Below are 24,146 nucleotides of genomic sequence, written 5' to 3' on the forward strand. Positions count from 1 at the left end.
TTTATATCAGCACAGCCGAAAACAAATTTTTTTTTTTTTTTTCGGTAATTGTACAAACACGAATCAGCCCAAAAACTTTTCTCTTTAATCACGGTTTTTCTGTAAAAACCGTAACAAACAAATTTTTTTTTTTTTTTTATAAACTGCCCTGTGAACAGTAACAGTAACAGCAAAAAAATCCCCACGACTAAAAATAAAACAAAACCCTAATGCCTCCTTTATGTCTCTTTTGCGGCAAAAATGCCCTAAAACATAAATTCGGTGAAGAAAATCGTTTATAGTTGCTATTAGAACATGATTAGCATATGAATTAATAAAACATGATTAATCTTATATGCAAAAAAACTATATAGCAAAAACAATTTTTATATCATGAACATGACGATTCCATTTAAATTTTAACTTAATCTTCATTAAATCAAAAACTACCAATTTATCATATGTTTATACTAACTGATTAAACAACAATATGAAAAATCGGAATGGAAATAATCATCAACAATAAAGGAGAAAAAAACGAGAAAAACAGACGGTAAAAAAAAAAATTACCTCACGGCAGAATTTTTTTTTTCAGCCGAAACCAAATTTTTTTTCTCTTTTCGAAATTTCTTTCAACTTATGCTAAAACATTTTATGAAAATCATCAAAATAAAATTCGTGGCCTTGGCTCTGATACCACTTGTGGGATTTATCTGTATGCATCCCTTTAATTTTAAGGACTATAACGAATTATAACATGATGAATTACTAGTCATAAAATAAAATGCATAAACAAGATCGTAAAGGATTAAGAAATAACCTTCGGTCCTAGCAAATTCGGCCTAAGAACAATATCGCAATGATATTCGCCTATTAGTTGCACCCAAGACGATATGAGAAATGCCCTTAACTTGTTGCTAGAATCGATCCCCAAATTTCAGTAAATTAAATTAGGGTTTATCGTTTTTGTGTTTTTGATGAGAGGCAAGCAAAATGGAAAAAATGAATTAGGTTAGAATCATCTCCCTTTTCTCCCCTATAAACCGTGTATATGGAAGATTAGGGTAGATTTCTTCTTCTTCTAATTTTCGGCCCATTACCGAATTTAGGAGAATTAATTTCTCTTATTTTCGGTTATTCCAAAAATGTAAAAATGTGTTAAATATAAATTGTCATCTAGTGAGGATCGAACCCATAACCTCTTGGTTTGAGTACCCTTACTATTACCACTATGACACATTCATCTTGTTGATATTAAATATAACCGATTACATTTAATTACGAATTAACAGATTAATTCGTCCAAGCTAACATTACATACATTTAATTAAATATAACTTATTATATTCAATTTACGAATTGATTAATTAATTGTCTCAACTAATATTATTTAATCTTCATTAAATAATTGTCTCATCAACACATTGACTAACTGTTTAGTCATATAAGGCATCAATGTGATTATATTTCTATAACCACATCTCTCAAACACATCCTATAGGTGTGACCTTTAGGGACCAGTTGATCACCGCCATCTGTATGATAATAACGTCAAACTTTCTAGCAAGCCAACCGTTATTAGGTAATCGTTAATCAACTGATTAAAATACTAAGTATACCCTTATGAACCTGTAAGAGATTTACAAATGTTATCACACTAATTTGTGGAGGACACAAGCTCCAACATAGTCAACTGCTCACCATCCCCGACACCACAGTTTTGAAAATATAAAACGGGGTCAGTCAACTGTATAGCCAAATTAATATACGCAGCGGAAACAAACATAACAACACAATTAGTCGATCACCAACTCCAACAACCACCAATCACTGACTACACACTAAAGTGTGTAGCCCTGCCAGGTTACCTATCGCAACAGGTAACCCACACCGCCATTGGGGGACCGCAGCCTTACCCACCAAATCCCCGCTCATCGCAACGAGCGATCCCAGCTCCTTAATGTGCACATCCCTCTTGTGACGGGAGTCAAAAGAGGCGAACATGGGTGCGGAACTATCTCCCAACATAGTTCCACGACAGTCAGCCAACCATCATCACAAACCAACCAACCTCCATCAACTCCAATTAACAATCATATGTCAAAAGTCAATCACAAACAATCAATTTAATTATGTAGCCAACTGAGTAGGGAAACCGTACCTTATCAGATCCAAGCAAAAACTTAACAAATCAAGCTAGAATGCCTCCTCTACAAAGTCCTCGCCTATTATAACAACAATCAATCAATATACAACACATAATATGATTACTACCCCAAAATCCCCAAATTACCCAATTAGGGTTTGCGTAACTATAACCAACATGAAAACTAATAAAGACATAAAACTTACTGATTCAATCTACGCGGGAAGAGATGCAAAACCCCCAAATCAGATGACTCTAGCCTTGAGAATGATTAGAATAATAGGAGAAGCAATGCTACGTTGATTAGAGTTTGTGAAAAGATGATTAAGAGTGATTATAAAATGATTTAGTCTCATAACACGACTTATATATGCTTCTCGAATTATCTTAATCAAACCGCGGAAATGACCGTAACTGAACCGGTACTCGGTCGAGTAATGGACATATTCGACCGAGTACGCCCTACTCGACCGAGTATCACCTGCTCGGCCGAGTTCTCCCAAAACAGAACTCTAACTCAAAACTTAAACATACACACTCGGTCGAGTATCCCCCACTCGACCGAGTTCCCTAAGCACAGAAAACCATGGTATTACAGAATAATCTATGCATAAGGAGAAATGTTGAATTATTGGTCTTATATTTTCTGAGTAAAAAGGGAATTACCTGTTAATTAGGTAGCCGGTCAGGGGAACTATTTTGAGAATCTCCCTTACTACTAAGAGAATAAAAATTCTCTTAGTTTTTCCGCCTAAGAGCATCTCTTCTAAGTTGGGCCTTTTTTTCGGATACAATCAGCACAAGATTGGAAATAAAATTGTAAATAGTGGACCTTAGAAGTAGCCCACTATATTAGATGTGTGGACTTGAATCACTAATTTATACTATATTTATATTATATGTTATATATTACCTATTTTACAAGAAGACAATCACTAATTTGATTATGCAATATTTTCCACAATTATGCAATCTTTTCCATAATTATACTTTATTATCAGTTTACTTTTTTAAATTAGACATTACACTTTAAAATTATGCAAATCTGCAAGTTATACAATCTTTTCCATGATTATCCTTCATCACTTAAGTTGAATTCTCATTTACAACACTATTCCAAAATGAAAATGTGCAATGAAAACATCTCTTTATTATTTATCTATAAATATTATTAAAAGGGTAAACTTTAAAAGTCACGTAGACAATGCCACATCGCATTACTAAATGCCACCTTGCATTACCAAAATTCCACGTCACTAATCCTCCATGAAGTATGACGTGTTCAATTAAGAGGGTAATTCATGTTCGTATAATGAACCATTTAAAACGATACTCAAATTAAAAAATATTTACATAAAAAATAAATTAGCATAACAAACATTAAATTTTGGCATTTTAGATTTCTAGATAAATTAAAAAACAATTAAAAATCAAAATTCATACTAAATTTTAAATTTATATGTTTATTCTTAGAATATTTTAAGTAACAAATAAATATCACATAATTCTAATTTCACGTCGTTTATGAAGTAATAAAGAATTTGTAAATATTAAGGGCAAATACTAACATACTTAACGTTAACCATTGACATTTTAAATTTTAAAACTACAATTGGTTAAACGAAAAATAAAAATTTACATCACTCTAATTTTAAATTATTTATATGTGCAACTCCTTCTTAAATATTTATGCAATAAACTTGCTCAATTTCATTAAATTGAATACATATGTAAAGCTATAAATATGATTTATAAATAAAAGCGAAGACAAAATATCTACCATTTTTTAGTTCGTAAGATAACTCCCTAAATAATTCTCATGCAATGTGGATTTTGTACAAAAATAAAATAAAAAAACTAAAGTGAACCTCTTATATTTCATATCTCATTACTCTATATTTATGTCAATATTAAATTTGCTAATAATGAAAATGAATGCTCAAAGTTCATAAAACATTTATACATATTTATGAATATATTAAATTTGTTTTTTTTTGGTGGAATGTGAGGGTGTATATATATATCAAAAATCAAAATTTCAGGATACAAAAGACATTACAATACCCGTAACTTTGATGCACCAGTCTAACACATTATCATCTGGGAAAGAGATTCTAGTATGCTGGTTTATACAATGCACAATCTTCTTACTGTAAACACAACCAAAGAAAAGGTGGGTCAGACTTTCAGTTGCCTGTCCACACAAGTAGCAGCAATCATCAATATCCATCCCATAGCTGACCAGTTTATCCTTGGTTCTAAACGCTCCATGAGCAAGTAGCCATCCCATAAATTGATGCTTTGGCACTGCCCAAGCATTCCATATCACTCTGTACCAGCTTACCTTAGCTCTGCTGCCCTTGAGCCAATCATAGCATCTGGTTGTAGAATATCCTGCCCCCTGAATATCCCATCTCCTATTGATATATGCAGCTGCCAAGTCTTGTTTCACACTGCATATCCTCCTCCAAACCCAGCTAGTATTGGCACTAGGTCTATACTGAATCTAATCCTTCCCTTTTAAATGATAATGTTGCACCTACTTAACCCAGATAGAATCCTTATCCTCAGCTATCCAGTTCACCAGTCTGCCTATCATTGCTTTATTCATCAATTCCTGATCTTTAATACCAAGTCCTCCCTCTTCTTTAGGCCTGCATATAGTGTCCCAAGCCACTAATGGAACCCTCCTGTAGTCAGCACTATTATACCACAAGAAATTCCTACATGTGGCCTCAACCTTTGCTAGGATGCCCTTTGGTATTACAAACATAGATGCCCAATAAGAGTGTAAAGAGGACAGTACATACTTCACTAGGACAAGTCTCCCTGCATAAGAGAATTTCCTAGCTCCATAGCTATGGATCCTACTACAAATCTTCTCCACTAGGCATTCATAGTCCCGCTTCTTCAATCTAGTAGTTTGTATTGGCATGCCCAAATATTTAAATGGCAGCACACCTTCTACAAACCCTGACACACTCAGAATATCCTTCTTAAGCTGCTCTGGCACCCCTCTGAAATAGGCATTAGATTTTGAGGCACTAATCTTTAACCCAGTTGCTTTAGAGAAAGTAGAGTATGACTGAAGTATGAGCATCATAGACTTAGCATCCCCATTGCTGAAAAGCAAAACATCATCAGCAAACATCAAATTTGCCAGTTGCAAGTGCTTACACATAGGGTGATACCTGAACTCATACTTGGCTGTAGCATATTTAATAGTTCTAGTCAAGTATTCCATGCAAAGTGTAAATATTAGAGGAGAAAGAGGATCTCCCTGCCTGAGCCCCCTTTTGCCATGGAAATAGCCAAACATTTCCCCATTAATGGATAAGGAGAAGGAAGCAGTAGTAATACATTGCATTACCATCTCTTTAAATTCCTCAGGAAACTTAAGCTCACCCAAAAGCTGCTCTACAAAAGTCCATTTCACAGCATCATATGCCTTTTGCAGGTCAATTTTGAACAAACACCTAGGAGATGCATTAGGTCTTTCATAAAGCCTAATGAGGTCTTGGCAAATTAAAATATTTTCCTGTATGCTCCTATTCTAAATGAAGGCCCCCTGATTTTGATCAATTAGAGAAGGCAGCACCTCAGCTAGTCTAGCACACAACAGCTTAGAGATAACTTTATACACAACATAGGTAAATATACTTACATCTTTATGATTTAATACCCCATTTCTTACATTATTTAAGGGAAAGCTGGAATTAATAACGATAAGGTTAATATTACATAAATCAAATTTCACCATTTTATTTTTTATTAATCACTCAGTGGATTATTTTTTTTAGAGATAGTTCATTGGAGAAAAAAGACTATTTGAAGAAGAGAAATACTAAAATTGCTTAAACAAATATTCCCTCCATTCCACTCAATACTATGTTATAAACTAACTATAAAATTGACTACATTTATGTGAATGACTAATTGTTTTTAGGTTCATAAATAAAATTTAGTATTTCGGAAACTTTCAAATGTATGTTTTATTTGGGTATGTGTTTCTTTTTTATTCATCATTTTTCCTTTGAAAAATAGTTCTCATAGAATGAAATTGGAGTTGCGAGGATCTCATCTTATTAACAAGTTGGACAAAAAAATTCTATTAACATAGATAATGGCTAAATGTAAATTATTATCTAATATTTATGCGTACATGTCATATTATCTAATGCATATGTCTTATAACACATAAGGGATTGCAATGAGATTTGTAGTAGGCTATTATTTAACTCATTTTATCATTTATGCAAAAATATAAAATTTAGAATTTTTGACAAATTGGTATAGATGATATAGTAAGACTAGCATTTATTAAAATTCATAACTATGCTACTATATGATTTATGACAATTAAAATATTGAGAAGATAAAAAACATTATAATTTTATATGTTTTAAGCTCCTTACATTGTGAGATTTATTATTTTTAAAAAACGAAGGAAAAAAAAGAGAAATAATTCAACATTATGCATTAATTTGCCCTTTCATCTTTACTTATTAACTTTATTTGCCGGATGACAATGCAACGTTCAAACTTTTACATAGAAAATTTAGTACAAAATCTATACAATCTAATCAAAAGCAATCTTAAGCATTTAATTTTTTTTACATGGTGTCGTGAATTACTGGACTCATTGAAAGATAACTTCTTTTAAAACCACATGTTTTTAGTATATTAATCAAAATAACAACTAAAATATAATACATAGTTTGAAAATAAACCAAAATTGTCAAAGAAATAAGGCATTAACCAACTAACTTTTATGTATTCCAACACTATATTTTTTTAATGGACCAATTAATTGCTCAGACAAATATAATCAATACGATAAAAATAACAAAACTAAAACAGATAAACCCATGAATCTCACGGGTCACAAACCTAGTTTATTTATTATTAACTAAAAGAATAAGTCTCTTAAAAAAATTACGCCTAAATGTTGTGCCTACTCAAATGGGCTTACATACAAAAATATTCTTAGCTATAAGTTGGTCCTAAGTTTTCGAAGTTATTTTATGAGTATACATGTTACCTAACATATTATGAATCTGAATATATTCTCAAATATGGAGTACTAAAACATTCATAGTTGGGTCAATATTTTGTTTTTATTAAACATTTTACTCATATATGTATCTATACAAATTTTACTCGCATCCCCTATATACTAAAATTAACCTAGTATCAAAAGATGAGTTTATCCTAGGATAAATCTTAGTTGAGGTTATTTTGAGAAGATGAGTAATAGTTTGGATTATTCTCATCAATTAACCTTTTTTTCAGTTAAAAACTTGCCACATCAGTTTTTACCTGAGATAACAAGTTACAAAAAACTCAAGTCTATTATGAGATGGTGATATTAATAGCGGGGGTTTATTTTGAAATTAAATGAACGTTGTATTATTATAAGAAGACCACCTATAGTCGAGATCATTTTGTTTGCGCCTTGTTATTTTTTCTCTCAAAAATAGTGATTGAATAAAATGACTTCAGAATTTGGTATATTTCCTAAAAAGTACAAAAGAAAGTTACCAGAGGAAGAAGAGAGTTTCCAACCTTAACAAAAGAAGAAGGAAAATGTTAATCCTTTATTTGCATTAGGATCCGGTGCATCTCTTTTGGTTTAGCAAAATTTTGCCAAGTTAAAGTGGAAAGATCCAGTGATATGTACTGGATTTTGCAAAGGTTGGTGTTTTCGGATCAAAGGATGAATTTTTTGGCATAATAAACCTATGTCAGTAAAACCTCTTAGCCTGAAAAGATAATTCAGCATCCAAAGGTTCTGATTTTAAGAACCTTTAAACGCTTAGGGGAAGGAGGGGGGGGGGGGGGGGAGGGGGTATTTGTTAGCACTCAATTTAGTAAGGGTACAAAATTATTACAGGCAGTTGAGTCTATTACCTAATGAATAAATATTGGGTCTAGTCCAACATTTGATGGATAAGAGGAGAACAGAAGCCCAGAAGATGAGGGTTGGCCTAGAAGGACCAAGAAGCGCCCAAGAAGAGCGTAAGGAGTTGCCAATTCAATGGTTATCAAACCGCTCCCCACTAAGGAAGTAGTTGTAAGAAACCGGTTGAGAGTGAATATATAAGGAAGCATTCATCAGGGCAAACAACACACATACACAACTTAAACAACTACAACATAGTCTATCTTTAGATCTTAGATCTTTTTTTTATTAGGTAAATAAACTAGGTTGATCTAGATCAACCTATAACATCCATACGGATGAGAAACGGTAATAGAAAATCAAGCATTTTCAAATCACCGAGAAGAAAGATTGTTAAAAAAGGGCACAAAGAACAATAAGACTTTCCACTAGAAAGACTGAGAAATTGAAACCCAAAACAAAAATACAAATAAAACACAAGCCAACTAGATCGGGACTAAGCAGTAATGGAGACAGAAAACCCAAAATCATAAGGACAATGTCCCTGAGAAAACAATCATAGGGGATGCAAAAGGAACCTCAAAGTGAAAAGAGGAACACAAAATAAAATTTGTTTAGTACCCAAACAAAAAAAATACTCCGAAGACACTTCAAATAAGCTTCATTTTCTAATATTGATGCGTGTATTTTATATAAGATTTTTACCCTATATTTACACGCCTTTCTGTGCTTTTTATGTGGCAACTAGCTACAAATGCCCCCGAATAGTCTACTTTGGTCTATCTTGTATTAACTGCAGGAATGAGCCAGAAGGAGCATAATCGAGCCTAAACTTGTCCTGTTTGTATGCATTTTGGAGAAAGAGGAATCGAAGCCCGGATATTGTTACCAAAGGATGCGTGAAGTGGCCTCGGAAGATGTTTTGAGCTGATATGGAGCTGATGTGACACTCCCATATACTCAGGAGCCTTAACAAGACCTTCTCTAGCATATAAGGGCGTCACCATCTCGGTTGCCCGAGGACAGTAGTAATCAAATGTCGATAAAAGAACAATTAAGTTATATTACAAGTGATTAACAAAACTACTGGTATAAAAGATACAACTCAAAACCACTATGTGAACTACTCCTGTCGTTACTCGTGAAAGACTCATCCCGCCAAGCACCCAGCTAACATCCAGATCACAACCTGCTAAGATCGACTGCTCACCATAAGGGATCACGACAAACACAACAGAAACAAACAACAAGACAAAACCACACAAGGTCAGTAACTGAAGAAAAACACCAACAACCACAGATACAACACAGGCACAACAAAACACACACACATCACATTTCCTCCAACCAATCACCGTCACCGACTGTCCACTGGACCAGCCCTACCAGTGGGGGACCGCAGACGTTCCCACCTAAGCCCTGCTCATCAACCGAGCGAAAAACCCATGTCCATTAATGTGCACATCCCCTTCCGTGGCGGGTTCCACGGAGGGCAAACAACGGGCGTGAAGCCACTCCCGCAAGTGACTCCACTCAGCCGAGAACGCACCTCGAGAACCAGAGACAAACAATCACAATCAGCTGCACATCAACAACGATAAATGAAGCAACACAACACCAACCAACTATCACAATCAGTCAATCACATCAACACTACAACAGCCAAACCACATCAAAAGACACTCTAGACAACCAACAGTACTGAGTAGGCGAACCTACCTTTAGCGCACCGCATCGATTCCGCGTCCGATCGCACGATACCAATCAACCAAGCAACACACCTATACAAACAGTACAACCATCTATCACTATCGCTACAACCCTAACTGAAAACAACAACGACAATGATGATGACGATGACATACCTAAGCATAGCAATCCGGCGTCAAGACCGCTACCGACTCAAACAACCCATCCCCATGGCATAAGCATCTTCAAGGACTCCTATGGAAGGAACTATGGTGAAAGGGAGAAGAAGAGACGACATCTAGGTTTAGGAAATGAAGGGCGGAAATGATTTGCGGTTTCACGAAACACGATTTATAATTCCCCGCTGCAAACTCGTTACTCGATCGAGTAACGGACTTACTCGATCGAGTGAGCCCTACTCGATCGAGCTCCCAAGCTACTCGATCGAGTAGCCTTTGCTAGATCGAGTAACACCCAAACTAAAGTTCACACCGTCACCAGTCATCGCTCGTAAGGTTTCCGACGGTCAAGATATGTGTCTAAGGTCGATCAACGTCGGTCAACGGGTCCCCAAACGAACTGGTATTACAGTCTTCCCCCCTTAAGAAGAACTTCATCCCCGAGGTTCAGCTCATCCTCTCCCGCGACACATGAGAACCAAAACCGAGGCCAACACCACCGTTTACCCGACACAGGTCACACAACTGTCTAGAAACACCATCCCCCTACGTATGTTCATCAGACATCATCATCATCCACCATAGCACACAATACACAACACGACTCTCAACTAATCACCAACTTCCTTTTGAATTACTGAACACATACCAATCACACGAACGACCAACTCGACTACCACCTGCACTTACTACCTACCATTATTCGAACGTACACCAACACCACTATCAGACTATACTTTCATTCATCACCCGTCAGCTATTACCAATTACAATACAAACAAAACACTGGTCCTACCATGGATTCACAACAGTACACGATTCATTCCACCCTATCACTTTAACCACACAACAATTCTCCCAAAAATACCATGTGTTGCTAATAACATCTAATTCTCAAGCCAATATAACGAATAATTACTGTAAATAAAGTATACAATATGCTATTTTATTCAACAATTTTAAACTCTTACTCAATTGCACAATAACCACTATAAAACTATTCAAACAATCATTCACATACCTTAAAATATTATAAAAATACTGTAAAATTATTATAATTACGTCATTTTTCCTTTGCGACATTACTCTTCCCCTCTTAAAAGGAACTTCATCCCCAAAGTTCACCATCAAACAACTTCCCCGTCCCTCAACCCGATACATATTATACCACACGGACATTACTCACAACCACAAGGCAACCTTGACTCATACTTTTGACATTACACAAACTAACTTGATTAGATTGAAAATTACTGAAATCGTGTCTCACACCATAAGATATACCATTATCAACTAGCACACAAGTCATCTATTAATTGTTATATGATCACAATAATCATGCAACAACATTATAATCATTGTACACTACTTCTCTAAGGTAGCTTGATATAGAATACAAAATTATATAAATACCACCGAAAGTTGTATAAATTAACCAATATGCATGTTCGACTCATGACAGCCATGACGCTTCCTTGACATTACGTAAACATGATGTGTGTATATATATATATATATATATATATATATATATATATATATATATATATATATATATATATAGATTTGGGATCCGGTGAGAACCACCTACATAGTGAGAACCGTGAGAACTCCACCTTACGGATTTTTTTTCTAAAAAATAACGACATATTTGGATTCGACATAGAATTTTATGCCTAGATAACATATTTCTTGGTCCAAAAAGTATAAATTATTGACCGGAATCGAGACGAGAAACATTTTATTAATTTTCATACACCTACTAGTCATTTTTCATGTATTTAACAATTTTCACGCACCTAGAACTCGTTTTCGTGCACCTAGAGCCTGATATTTTCATGCACCTAGTAATCATTTTCATGCACGTAACAATTTTCATGCACCTAGTATTCGTTTCAGTGCATCTATAGCCATTTTAGTATACCTAATTGTATTTTTGTACATTAAGTTTATATTTTGTTAATAAAATCAAAAAATTTTGTTTAGCTATACTAAAAATGTGTTGGAATAAACTAAACTAAGGGTAAATGATCCATCAAAACTTTCGGAACATGATTTGAGGATGATTTAGTAAGGGTTCTCACGGTTCTCATTATATTAGTGGTTCTCACCCGATCCTGACCCTATATATATATATATATATATATATATGCAACCTTTGAACCTCACATAACCTGAAACAATATGCTTTATCACCTTATTTTATATGTACAGCGTTGAAAAATTGTATATATCGCACGACCATATGCAATAATATAACCACCGTTGAGGCTAAGCAATGATATAAGGCACCCACAACCAGAAATAATAAGACAACACTTAAAGATATGATGATTCAACCAAGTTTCAAAATGAAAAGTAGCTGTAATAGTGCTACTCGATCGAGTTGGTTAGGCACTCGATCGAGTTGAGCTTACTCGATCGAGTTCATCAGCTACTTGATCGAGTAGGCTGAGATCAGAACACCCCCCAAGTGTCACATCTGCAGTTACTCGATCGAGTGAGGGGCACTCGATCGAGTAGCCACAGGTCGAAAATTCCCTTAGCAAGCCATGTCAAACCAAACAATCATATAAACATGAGTCAGGACGTCTCCCCGACTCCAAAGTCCTGCATGAACAATGTAAAAGTACTCAAAATACGGCCTTATGGCCAACATACATACCAAAGTCTAATAAAGTACCACCAACAAAAACAAATAATATCCACTACAAATCCATGAAACGATAGAAAATAAAAGGAGTATCATCACTTCACATCCTGCTCATCCATGACCTCGTCACCGCCACCACCACCAGATGTGCCTGCTCCTGCTGCATCATGACCTACGACACCACCAGCACCAGCATCCGCGCCCATACGCCATCGGGCCAAACAACCGTAGGGATATGACTGAGGCTCTCCCCAAGTAGACCTCTCCACGCCGAAAGAGTGAAAAATTCAACTGTCGTCCCCAACGCCCCTCCACCATACGGGCTGCGCTACCTTGGTCCCGATACCCTGTACATACGCCATATCATGGAGGTTCCGGAGTGTCAAGGTCATTGACACCCTCTCCGTGAGGTCGCTCACTCTCATCTCAGGGCCAAGGTAGGAAGGGTAATCGGGAAACTGGTACTGTGGCGGTAACGGCTGCTCTGGCTGAGTCTCAGCCGCCCTCTCCCTCACTCGCCGTGGTCCCCTCCACTACAAAAAAAACGCGGAAAACTGACGGTACATGTGACGGAATTTGAAGTCCGTCAGATATTTTAAAAAACTGACGGACCTGTGACGGAAAATCCGTCAAAAGTCACTTAGTGACGGAAACTCCGTCACATGACGTCAGATAATACTAGCGCGTAAAAAATCCAAAGGCGCCATTTCTATCTGACGGAAACGCCGTCAGGAATTATGCTACTATTGACGGATTATCCGTCAGATGGAAGCAATACTGACGGTAATTCCGTCAAAGAATTTCCCTTAATTATTGCCCAGTATAACAATAATTGAGAGAAAACTCCTGACGGAAATACCGTCAGGACTCCGCTTTTTTGGAGACATCTGACGAAATTTCCGTCAGATAAGTCAAACAGAAATATGACCTATCTGACGGAAATTCCGTCAGATGTCTCCAAAAAAACGGAATCCTGACGGTATTTCCGTCAGTACTCTTTTAAATACCGCGACACCCATCCTCGTTCTCATCGTCATTATTTTCCCCCAAATCAATTTTTACTCCTCTATTCTCCCCAAATCCGCCGACCACTACCACACCACCACCACTCTCTCGTGCCGCCGACCACCACCACCCCAGGTTTGTCATTTATATCTTGTTTTTCCTTTTCCTTTTCCTTTTCCTTTTTCCTTTTCTTGTCTTTATTTATATTATTTGTATAGGTTAACGCCCCGCCGCCGCCACCGCCGCCGCCTCCGTCCACCACTGCCGGTCACCCTTCCTTTTTACTTATTAGTAAAATTAATTAGGTATTTTTAATCTCTTTTTCATTAATTTTTTTGTTTAATTAGTTTAATTATCTTAATTAGTATTAGTTAGTGTTGATGCATGTTGAATTAGGATAGAAGCCATTTTGTTGTAGTTTTTTGTGAATTGTTAAATTTTGTGTAGTAGTTAGTAGTAGTTAGTAGTAGCTTAATTAACTTAATTAGTAATAGTTAGTAGTAGTTTTGTGAATTGTTAAATTTTGTGTAATGTTAATGTTTTTAAAATGATAATTTGAATTAATGTTAATTAGATTAGATATTTAAAATGAAAAATTAGTCATGTTACTTAGTTTTTGTTAATTGACATTATTAAGAAAGTAGTCATTGTTGTATGTTTTATTTTAATATTATTGAAATTAATGTTCATATTGACTTAGTATTCGCTTCAAAAATTACTCATTAGGAGTAATTTTTGAATAGTCTCCGTTTTGGGATCGTCTTTAATGCGTTTCAAGTCACTTAGGTAGTAAACATGTATTTGTGATTTGTTAATGAGGAAAGAGCTCGGTGACAATTCCTTTAATGTTCTCTGAATGCATATGTGGAGTAATTATTTATTCTACATTGTGTATTTGGAGAACTAAGGGGAATTGTCACGCTAATTTTTTCCTCATTAATAAATTACAAGTGTGTGTTTGCTAGTGACTTGAAACGTACATTGATGGGTTTAGGTTGGAGTGATAAGGACCCAATTCAAAAAAAAAAGACTACTTGTTGACAATAGTTATTTCTTGGTGATAATGTTTATTGAGTATTATTTTTGGTTGTTATTGTGTTTTTATGACATATATACAAACAAATTGAATTGTAGATATATATAAACATGAAAAGATTAGAACGACAATGGATGTATGAAAGATTAGACGAAAAAAAGAAACCGAAGCGTGAATTTGCAAAGGGGGTGAAAGAGTTTATTAACTTCGTGGGACAAAGTAGTATGTATAAGAATTTTGGTGAAATAAGATGTCCGTGTAAGAAATGCAATAACAGAGCTTTTAAAGGGAAAAAAGTAGTTGAAGATCATCTTTGGTCGAATGGTTTTGCCGATAATTACTATGTATGGACGTATCACGGTGAGGAAATGCCTACCGAAGGAAGTTCAAGTAGTATCGTAGTTAGTGAAAATCCTTACCGTGAGCTCGTGGAAAATGCATTACGTGATAATGTTGAACAAATATTGGAGGAGCAACTGAATCCCGACGACATTAGCGATGAAGAAGTTCCGTTATGAAACCCCAAACCCCCAAGCTTCTTCCTTCTATAAAATGCTAGAAAAAGTCGAACAACCAGTGTATGAGGGAAGGAATATGAGTTTGTTGCAAGCGGCAGCTAGGTTGGTATCACTCAAATGTGAGAATAACATATCTCTTAGATGCGCGAATGGGTTTGTGTCGTTCGTAGGTGACATTATTCCAAAGAATAATGACATGGCGCGCAATTTTAATGAGATTAAGAATGTGCTTAAGGGACTCCAACTACCCCACCAGAAGATTGATGCACGTCCTACTGGATGCATGCTTTTTTGGGAGGAAAATGCTAATCTTGAGGAATGTACAAAGTGTCATGCATCTCGGTATAAAAGTACAAAAAATTCAAGTGGGAGGCGAATTCCTTGTACACCGTTAACTTATTTCCCGATTGCGCCAAGGTTACAACGATTATATGCAACCAAGCAGATAGCAGGTGAGATGAGTTGGCATCATAGAAACTCTCGATTAAGAGAAAGGGGGACAATGGCACACCCAAGTGATGGAGAAGCGTGGAAACATTTTGATAGAGAGCATCCAGAATTTGCAAGTGAGCCTCGTAATGTTCGGCTTGGTTTGTGTACAGATGGATTTAATCCTTATGGGCAATTTGGGAGGAATTACTCATGTTGGCCTGTGATTATCACTCCATACAACTTACCTCCTTGGTTATGTATGAAGCGACAATTTATGTTCTTATCTCTGATCGTTCCAGGTCCTAAGAACCCTAAGACAAATTTGGATGTGTACCTGCAACCGTTGATTAAAGAGTTGAAAGAACTTTGGGAAACCGGCGTGTACACTTACGATGTTTCTAAGAAACAAAATTTCCAATTAAAGGCTGCATTAATGTGGACGATCAATGATTTCCCGGCATATGGCATGCTTTCCGGTTGGTCCACAAGTGGGTAACGTGCTTGTCCTTATTGTCAAGAAAAAGAACATATATCTTTTTGGCTTAAAAATAGCAAAAAGGTTTGTTGGTTCGATTGTCACCGTGAGTTCTTAAGACTTGATCATCCTTTCCGCAGCAATTGTAAGCATTTTCTAAAGAACAGAAAAACTGAGAATCGCATAGCCGCGTCGAAATTAACATGTGATGAAGTGTGGGATTCCGTTAAGGATTTGCCAAAAATAGTTGATGCTTCTGATCAAGAATTGAAAAGATTGAAAGACAAGAATGAAGGTTGGTGGAAACAAAGCATACTTTGGGAACTTCCTTACTGGAAAACGTTGTTAATTCGACACAACCTGGACGTTATGCACATTGAGAAAAACTTCTTCGAACAACTTATCAACACGATGATGGATGTACCAGGTAAAACTAAATTTGGCCCTAAGGAAAAACTAGACTTTAATGAACTTTGTTATAAACGGCCAATATCATCTAGGTTTGTTTTAGAAATTGCGGAGAAAAAGGCTTTATGTGAATGGGTTGCTAAATTGAAATTCCCGGATGGTTATGCTTCAGATCTGAGTCGGTGTGTTGACCATAAAAATAAGGTGTTGCATTCCATGAAAAGTCATGACTGTCATGTCTTTATGGAACGGCTACTCCCTGTTGCCTTGAGAGAGTTGCTCCCAACTAATTCTTGGAATGCAATAACTGAGATCAGCCAATTTTTTAGAGACCTGTGTACTTCTACGATTAGAGTTGATTCTATGGAACGTCTAGAGAATAACATTCCGGATATAATATGCAAGTTAGAGAAGATATTTCCCCCATCTTTCTTCAATTCCATGGAGCATTTGCCAATTCACTTACCTTATGAAGCGAAGGTTGGAGGACCTGTTCAATATCGATGGATGTATCCATTTGAGAGATTTCTTAATCATATAAAAAGAAAGATTGGCAACAAAGCTCGGGTGGAGGGTTCAATATGCAATTCTTTTTTGTTAGAGGAAATTGCAAATTTCTGTTCCCTATATTTTGAAAGTCACATTGACACAAAAGCGAAAGATTTAGATGTTGGTGTGAATTTCGATGACGACATAGATTCAATGAAATTACCCGAGTTATTCAATGCCGACATGGGTACTACAACCGGGAAATGTATTCAGAGGCACTTGAGTCAGAAAGAGTATGAAGATTCTCATTTTTATGTGCTACGGAATTGTGGGAAATTGTTAGAGCCTTATGAAAAGTAAGTTATTATTTCGTCATTACTCAATACATTTTTAATTATCAAATAAGATCAAAATTATAGGTAATATATAATTAAAACATTTTCCCCCTATATATAGGGAATTTGAGACACATATCAAACTCACATTTCCTGATGTCATGTCCTCTGATGATGTTTGGAGCAAACATGACAAAAGTTATCCGAAATGGTTCCGAAATGAAGTAAGTAATACGTTTCATACTATCATATACCAATTCATTTATTTTGTTTGTCCATATCATTAGTTATGGAGATTATTAATATATATAACACATTAATTAACATATTGTTTTATTGATAGTCTTATAGATTAAAGGACCCTTTAATAGTAGCTCTAGCATTAGGTCCTAGTAGCAAGGTGAAGACATGGAGACGATATTCTATCAATGGCTATAAATTTCGAGCTTATAAGGAGGGAGTTGATCTTTCGAAAGCTACCTCAAGTAATGGGGTTTGTGTGAATTCTACAGAAGGTTTGGACTACTATGGAACCCTAAATGAAGTAATTGAACTTGGTTATTATACCGAGAAAAGGGTTTATAGGGTGATATTGTTTAAATGTGATTGGTTTGATAATTCTCAACTAGGACTTAATATCCATAAGGCATACGGACTTGTAGATGTAAATGAGAAAAAGAAGTTTCGTGGAAATAACCCATTCGTGGCAGCTTTTCAAGTCGATCAAGTTTGTTATGCTTCTTATCCAACCACTAAGAAAGGTAATCAGCAATGGTCCGCGGTTTTTAAAATCAAGGCAAGATCACATGTTGATGCTCCTGTTGACGAACTTGTCTTCCAAGAGGATGTGGTTGTCAATGATCACGCATCTTCACCAATTTTGGTGGAAAAGTCAGAAACTGAAGATGAATATGAAGTGGTTGTGTAAATGGGTGAAAGGGAATATGACGGGGATGTCGGAGAAGAAGAGGATAATGAATTTGAAGTTAAAGAAAATAGAATAGAGGAAAATGGGGAAGAAGATGAAGAAGTCGGAATGCTTTTTTCAGATGATGATGAACCTCTTTTGATTCATAGTGATAGTGATAGTGATGAGTGATGGGAGTTGTTGTAATTCTACTATATTAATGTATGAATTTTAATGAAATCATTTTTATGTATGAATTTTAATCATTGAATCAAATTGAAGCATTTTAATCATGACACTTCATTTTTGTTTTCATTTTTGTTGGACTACCAATTTGCGGTGTTAATTATTTATTTATTATATTGTTCATGACACTCCAATTTGTACTAACGATTTTTATTCAACTGACAATTTCTGTTGTTTATGATTAGTATATGGCAGGTTTCATTCGAAAGATAATAAGGAGCGGTAGTGGGGGAAGTTGCCGTAACCAGGAGAACGATGTGATTGATAATGATGATGACGATGTTCAGACATTTAATCCGGAAACGGATAATATGCAGATAATTCTATCACAAAACAAACCAGATGGTAAATGTGTAAGTGTTCTAAAACTTATTTTTAGCTTTATGAAATATATATCATTCAAATCATTTTATTTAAATTTTCAATATATGTTTGTTTTAATTTTCAGGTGGAATGACAAGTGCATAAAAAAATATGTCACTGGTCGTTCACAAATAACATTACGTATGAAGAGTACTTCACCAAATGGAGTGAGGCGAGCCAAGCGCAGCGTTTGAAGATGTGGAATTGGTTTAGGGTAATTTAAAAGTTACCTATTATTTACTTTACGTTAATAATTTTTATTTTATTTTTATTAATTAAAGTCATCTTCTATTACTAATTAAATACTTGTTTTTGAAATAGAAACATGTGAAGTCCGTCGATAAAGAGTATAACCCTTATCCCGATTGGCAAAAGGAGGTCACGAGGAAGATTACCAAGCTTATTAATGGACTCAAGTATCTAAAGAACAAACCCGAGTGGGTACCGCTCTCTTGGTGGGTGAATCTGAAGGAAAGAGAAGAAAAAGACCCTGAATTTGCCAAAAGTTCTAAGACAAATAAGGCAAATAGATTGTCGGGTGCTAAGGACGGGAAAGCACTAGGCACTCATACTCTAGGCCGTAAGAGTTGCTCCGATGCTTTCAAGGAATTGGTAAGTATTATACTCCCTCCAAATTTATTATTTTTCACAAATTGGTTACAAGTATTATTGATTGCCGAATATAATCAATTTACGTTTTTATGCTACTTTTAGGGTGAGTCGGCCACACCATACAAGTTGTTTACAAAGACCAAGAAAAACAAGAAGGGGGAGTGGGTTAATCCTCGAGCCGCTAAGACCGACGTAAGTTAATATTTATTTTATATCTCTAATTCATAATGTTAATAGTTATTATATTTTCCTCATTTTTAAATATAACATCATTTTTTTCTTATTTGTTTTTCTTTTAGGCCATTTATCAAGAAGAGATGAGTCAACCAACGCCCCCCGGAGAGGCTCCAGACGAGTACCGTTCGTTCTACAAAGCGGTCGATGGTTTTGACAATCGTGGAAGATTTTTCGGGAACGGTGATGTAGCGGCCGAACAATGGTTTGAACGTCCGTGTAACAAAGGTACTCGTCGATCATTCTCTTACACTCCTACCCAAAGATACTCAATTTGCCACCCAACTAAACAATGAGCGAACCGCACGACAAAGTCTTGAGGAAACAGTCCGTCTCCAAGCTCAGGAAATGGCAGAAATAAAACAAGCAATGGCTCAGATGCGCGCATCTCAAGTGACTCAACCCCCTCCCTCGTGCTCCGGTTTCCCCGGCCCTTTCCGTAGAGAAGACAATGAGGATGGCGGGCATGGCTTTGGTAATGACTTTATTGAGCCTCTAGGTAATTATTAGTACCGTCGTCTATGTTCTTATGTTGGTAGTTTAGTTAAGGCTACCTTAGGACACTTATGACGTAGGATTTTAGTAGTTTAGTTGGTATGTATAAGACATTATTTTATGAGACATGTAAAAATTTGACCTTTAGCTTTTATGTAATAACTTCGGTCTTCCAATCGTGTTTGGTTTTCTTTCATTGCTTTCGTTGTCTACTCTTGATTCCCGCTCATGCGGTCGACATGATAATGGATTCCCGCTTGGCGGTCGACCGTCGTATTTGGTTTTTGCAGGTTTGGTGCGTAAAAACAATGCAAAATCCGCATTGTGGCTAGGCAGCAAGCTGCTGTTTTCAGCTACTGCTTAAATATGTTCTGACGGAAATACCGTCACATAAGTCAACATTTTGTTGACTAATACTGACGAAATAACCGTCAGAAGTAGGCTAATCCTGACGGAAATTCCGTCACAAAAGTCAACAAGTTGTTTGACTTTTGTGACGGAATTTCCGTCAGTATTACCCCACTTCTGACGGTTATTCCGTCAGTACTAGTCAACATTTCGTTGACTTACCTAGTCACCCTAAAAGTGAGGTTATGACGGAATAACCGTCAGTTATTGTCATTCCTGACGGAAATACCGCCAGAAGCTGTTTTCTGTGACCATTTGTAGTGACGCTTTAATCCTGACGGAATAACCGTCAGGAGTGGCCATTCCTGACGGAAAACAGGCCTTAGTGACGGTTTTTTTCCGTCAGTTTTCCGCGTTTATTTTGTAGTGCTCCCCACTCTAGGCTGGGCATCCCCAGGTCTTACCTGGTCCCCCTTCCTCGGCTCGGGCATCACCTCCAGGATATCTGGGTCAATGAGGTACACCTGCCTCTCAGGAACCTCCTCGTCCTCCTCATCAGAATCGGCAGCTACCACTGCCGCCGGTAAAGGCTCAGTCACTGGAAGGTTGATGTGACCATTATTTGAGCATATTTAGTCCCCGAATTAGCCTCGTTCCTATGCTTTTTAGTGCATGTTTGGGTCATTTACTATATTTAGTCCTTTGTTTTGCATATTCTTTGAGGTTTTGTTTCCTTGGTAGGAGAGGAGTGCAAACCTTGCATTTTCATGGCAAAATAGAGCTAAATTGATCAAATCTAATGACCAAGCATCAAAGAGAAGACAAGACTAGAAGGCCTTTGTACATATTATAGTAGATGGGCAATGATGAAGAAATCCCTGCATCCCCGACAAAATCCCGGAGGATTGTTGGGAGAAGAGAAGAAGAAAAGAATAAAAGATAGCTGGGACGAGATCCGCTCGTCCAACCAGGCAGGACGCCCGTCCAAGACTGCAAGAATCCGAGCGTCTTTACCATAGGGACGCCCGTCCAGAACCCTCCCAGGACGCTCGTCCAACCTTGAAAGCCGCCCGTCCAGCCACCTGAAAACCCGCTCGTCCCGACCCTTGGACGCCCGGATTGTGATACAGACCCACACGTCTTCTTCTTTCTCCATGAAAGATGCGCATATTTGTGAAAGACCGGCAAAAAGGAGACCCGCATCTTTTTCTGAGAGGAGCGATTCCTCAAGGACTTAATCGTCATTTAAGCCCTTAGTAAACCCTAATTTGTGTACCTAATCCCCACTATAAATACCCCATTAGTCTAATTAGATTAATCATGTTCTTCTTATCAATCTTTAGTGTAGTTTATATCATTCTAATCTCTTCTTAATCTTGTAATCAACTTCTAATCAATTATTAATACAAATCTCATTTCCTTAATCTTTCTTTTGTTTATCTTTTATTTTGGGTAATTGAAGATTATTTGGGTTATTATTGGGAGATTGACAACCTTCCAATCATTCATCAAGTACTTCTATTATTCTTTGCTTTATTTTGGAATCATCATTAGGTATAACTCTCTATATCCCTTTTTAATTATTGTTAATCATCTTCATTTATTCATCATGTTTTGCTTTGTTAATATGATTGACAACCTTGTTAACATGTTAAACTTGATAATGAGTGAATAGTTTCCTTAACTAGGGTTAATGGGTAATTAGGGGAAACCAACATGGGGGATGATTCATGCTTAATTTAATATGTTTTCATAATTTATTTGCTTGCTTGTTGTGATCTCAACTTATGCACATGTTATGTTTGATGAAATGCGAGCCTATGAATCCTTGCATTTTTTACCCATCACTTACCTTTTCAATGAGACTTGTAAGACATAAACCAACTCGAGTCTCATTAGACCATGCATATAGTTGAGTAGGGAGGATTAAGTCGACTTGTAGGTGTTGTACAATCTAATCGATTCGGCTCCGGGACCCAAACCTTCCTAGGATTGTAAGATATAAACCAACTCAATCCTATCACAACAATAATTGCTTGCTTATAATTTGAGAATATATTTGTATGATCAATTTCCATGAATCCCCTATGACCCAATGACACCCTAGTGCTTTTAATCATTTATTTACATCTCATTTTAATCATCTTGGTTGCTTACTTTTATTGCTATTTAGTTTAGTGATCTTCTTATCTCAACCCAAATTGTGACACCCCTAGACACCGCTACTTGCGATCGAAAATCCTACATCAATACCCGTCCCTTGGGATTCGACCTTTACTTGCCTCTTTACTAATAGTAGAGTTTTTTGTGAAGTTATAAATTTTTTTTTGGTCTAGGTGCTCCTAACGAGAAGTAACCGAAAATTAAGCTCCAAGTGAGTCCGACCAAAAATGGCGCCGTTGCCGGGGACGGTGTTAACTTGATTTGACTTTCTTAGATTGTTATAAGTTGTGTCTTTCTTTGCCTTGGGGAAGTAAAACTCCTCAAGGTTTGTTCTAATTATTTTCGAGTTGTTTGATATTTTGCATGTCTAGAAGATCACAAGGTAACTTGTTACCCATTGATCACGAAATTAAAAGGACTTTGACAACCAATAGAAGACTTGCTAGAAATACTTCGAGAGGTATTGGTGAGGTTGTAGATATTCAAACAAATACTATTGAGTTCATCAACCCTTTTGCAAGAGAAGGTGAGGAGAACCCAACACCAAATCAATCACAAAATCAACCTACAATGCCTAAATTTTCATCACATTCCGTACCAACCGAGGAGAACCTACCCAATGGTACTCCCACACCACAACACTTAACCGGGAATTTCATTGCAAAATCCGCATTTATCCAATTAGTCGAAAGAAGCCAATTTGGGGGGATGCCTAGTGAAGACCCTCATTCCCATATGGAAACTTTTTGTGACTATTGTGATGCGATTTCACAAACCGGTGTAACTCAAGACCAAATTCAATGGGACTTATTCCCTTTTTCTCTAATTGGCACCGCAAAACAATGGTTGAAAAGCCTTGATAAGGCTACTCTTGGAATTGACTCTTGGAAGAAGTTGGCTCTAGCTTTCTACAAAAAATTCTACCCTCCAGAAAAGACTAACATGCTAAGAGCTCAAATTACGGGTTTTAAGCAAAGGGGTGAAGAATCTTTGTATGAAGCTTGGGAGCGATTCAAAGGAATTTGTCGCTCATGTCCTCATCATGGACTTAGCGAGTGGTTCTTGGTACAAGAATTTTGGAATGGTCTTTATGAAGACTCAAGAAACATTCTCAACATGGGATCAAATGGTATGTTCACCGAAGTTGACGACAATCAAACTTGGAACAAAATTGAGGAAATGGCGATCCATAATTCACAATATAGTAGACCTCGCAATGCTACTAGAGGAGGAAAGCATGAAGTGGACTCTATTACTCAATTGGGTGCTCAACTTAGTGCTCATATTGATACCATCAACTTGAAGTTTAAGATGGTTGTGGCTAAACTTGAAGAAGCCTCAAAATCACCAAAGCATCATGTTAATGCCATGGTAACATCTTCATCAATCCCAAGTGGGATATGTGAGAATTTTGGAACTTTGGGACATGACCAAAGTGAATGTAGGGGAACAAATGAACAAGTGAATGCTTTTCAAGCATACAAGAGTGGTACCCATTATTCCAACTATTACAATGAAAACACCAAATTCCA

The 24,146-nt window shown here is 36.5% G+C and overlaps 1 non-coding gene across 1 annotated transcript; it reads right to left on the reverse strand.

The window, feature by feature from the left end:
• Positions 1 to 23,556: 23,556 nt before the first annotated feature.
• LOC141593490 (small nucleolar RNA R71) lies at positions 23,557 to 23,663 on the reverse strand. Its single transcript, XR_012521570.1, has one exon. It is a non-coding gene; the product is annotated as a small nucleolar RNA R71 (small nucleolar RNA).
• Between the last annotated feature and the right edge of the window lie 483 nt (positions 23,664 to 24,146).

The sequence above is a fragment of the Silene latifolia genome, chromosome 7 (assembly GCF_048544455.1).
Source record: "Silene latifolia isolate original U9 population chromosome 7, ASM4854445v1, whole genome shotgun sequence".
Classification (NCBI taxonomy): Eukaryota; Viridiplantae; Streptophyta; class Magnoliopsida; order Caryophyllales; family Caryophyllaceae; genus Silene; species Silene latifolia.